The sequence below is a fragment of the Macrobrachium nipponense genome, chromosome 11 (assembly GCF_015104395.2).
Source record: "Macrobrachium nipponense isolate FS-2020 chromosome 11, ASM1510439v2, whole genome shotgun sequence".
NCBI lineage: Eukaryota > Metazoa > Arthropoda > Malacostraca > Decapoda > Palaemonidae > Macrobrachium > Macrobrachium nipponense.
The window spans coordinates 57,805,055-57,807,554 of NC_061087.1; the positions used below are offsets into that span (position 1 = coordinate 57,805,055).

Genomic DNA, 2,500 nt, shown 5'->3' on the forward strand with positions numbered 1-2,500 from the left:
TATATATGTATATATATTTATGTATATATATATTATATATATATGATATGCATATATAATATATATATATATATATATAGATATATATCATATCTATATATATATATATATATATATATATCCATATATATATATATATATATATATCTATATACATATATATATCTTATATTATTATATATATATATATATATATATCTATATATATGTGTTTGTGTGTGTGTGTGTGTGTGGGTGTTTGTGTGTGTGTGTGTATGTTATATAACAGATTAAGAGAGAGACAGAGAAAGCATTATCCTTAGTGTTTTTTGTAATAATTCGATTATTAGAGTGCGTTAATTTATTTCACAACTTCACCATTCTGTCCTAATAACACAATATGCTGTTAAGGCGGGAATGACAGCACGGAAAAATCGATAAGGAAGAACCAAAAGTATCATGGCGTTATATTTGTTCTCATTGGAGCATAATTCACTTTGCAGTCAATAGATAGATTAGGAATTCTATGGCTTTTTTATTACGGGATTATGATGTTATTAATCAACATCTCTGTCATGTGATTTGATGCTGCAGATAGGTCGAGGTCACTATTTTGTCATAGCAAAGAAGCGAAAGGAGTGAAAACTAAGGTCAATTTTTAAGTGTCGTTATATTTACACTTTTTGTTTTTTTTTGCATATTTTCTAGTAAATTATCTCATTTCCATTTTCTTCTGTTTTGCTGAAATTATGCATTGTAGAAATCGTTCTGACTCTACAACAAGAGACAAAGTTGATTCCCCACTAAATCTTGAAACACCTATACTTTTCAGATACCATGAATAGCTGCTGAAGTAGATAAATGAGTAGAAGTTTAAAAGTTGAAAATACTTGCAAACGCAGGAACTCAGAAACCAAAAAATATTGATTTTCATTGCCAAGAGAGCAGAACAGGCCAATAGCCTTAGCATAGTTGCCATATTTTCAGGACACGGAGCAATGTAACCAAATATAATGGTAAATGATGAAGAGGGTCGCAACTCCTTAAACTTATGAAGTTAGCAAACTTGTGCGAGATATTCCGGTGTGTACTTGGTTTTGTTAAACAAACTTTACTTGATTTTCACTCGTCACTATTGCTGTATTGATTAAGAGCGAAGAAGTGAGGATCATTTATATGATGATTTTTCTGCTGCAACAACCTAGTACCCGCATACTTTTCGCCTACCTGGGGTGGATCAAGATTACAATTCACGGCAGGGGGGGTTGGGGTGGGGTGCCAATGGATAGGAAAGCCTACAAAGGTCTGAAAATGTGAATTTGAGGATAGGATATTCATGATTTATCTATAAGAGTGAAAATGTAAAAAGATAAAGTATGTGCATGTTAAACAGTACAGACCAATGATTTCTTATAAAACATAGCATATTTTTAACATTTTCGTAAGTGAAACAACGGGCTCTCTGGCTGTAGGTTTTAGCACATTTTAATCTATTTGATGTGCTGAATTTAGAGGCTATATCTGTCTGTCTGTTCATTTATTTTGTGTTTTCTCTAATAACTGAGAATATATGAAACGTGTTTAATTTGTGTCCTTTTTATTTGATACCTGTTGTTAGTATGAGTAGTACTGATTATGAGTATTAATTGCAAAGACCACTTCCCGTTAAGTAAGGAATCTAATGTTTGCATCTCATGCGTCAGGGGATTATCTTGCAAGCCTCCCGAGTAAGCTGGAGGTCGCATCACGCCTTGGTTTATTTATTTATTTACTTATTTATTTTTAGGAGATTGAGCCACGACGCTAAATCAACAATCGAGATATGGAGAAAATGGATATGAACATGAGCAAAACCATAACTTTCGTTTTGTGTTCCTTATTCCTATGCATTAGATTCTCTGTGCCGTCTATTCGAAGCTCTGTCTTTAAAAAGTTCATTAATATGGAAAATTGCAGCCTGACTAATAATAATAATAATGGTAATAATAATAAGAGGAATGGAAAAAATTAGTATCGATTCTATTTCTGCAGCTATGATAGTACCAATTGTGTTATAGTTATCCTCATCCTTTTGGAGTCGATCTTCATAAATATGAGAATTTGTGTTAGCATTGGTTTCTAGTCTGTACAAACGAAGGTAACCGAAACATTAACCACGGGTTTTGATTCTGTTTTTGTTAGGGTAACAGTTTGCTGTGTGGTTATTTGGAGTTTTAGGGTTGCTTGTAGAGTGGCCATTCTATGAATTTTTGAATGCTACGAGCGCACTCATTTCATTCGTGTAGGTTTCAAAATATCGTCCATTTTATGTGTCTGGATTTCACTGTGTTTAATGAACTGTGGTAATCAGTGTTTTAGATACGACTGTGTCTTGGTATCATCTTGCGTTTTATGGTTTAGGTGGTATACTGTTACTCCATGTGTGAATGTCATTTAGTCTTTCCATGTGCAAAGAGACATTCCATTTGTCAGGGTCTCAAACACGTTCTGGTTCATTCCATGTGGTTCTGTTTCAGTGTGT

The 2,500-nt window shown here is 33.1% G+C and overlaps 1 protein-coding gene across 1 annotated transcript in view; it reads left to right on the forward strand.

The window, feature by feature from the left end:
- LOC135206121 (SET and MYND domain-containing protein 4-like) overlaps nt 1-2,500 on the forward strand; it is a 19,318-nt gene that overhangs the window by 6,707 nt on the left and 10,111 nt on the right. The gene's annotated exons all lie outside the window — the stretch shown is intronic.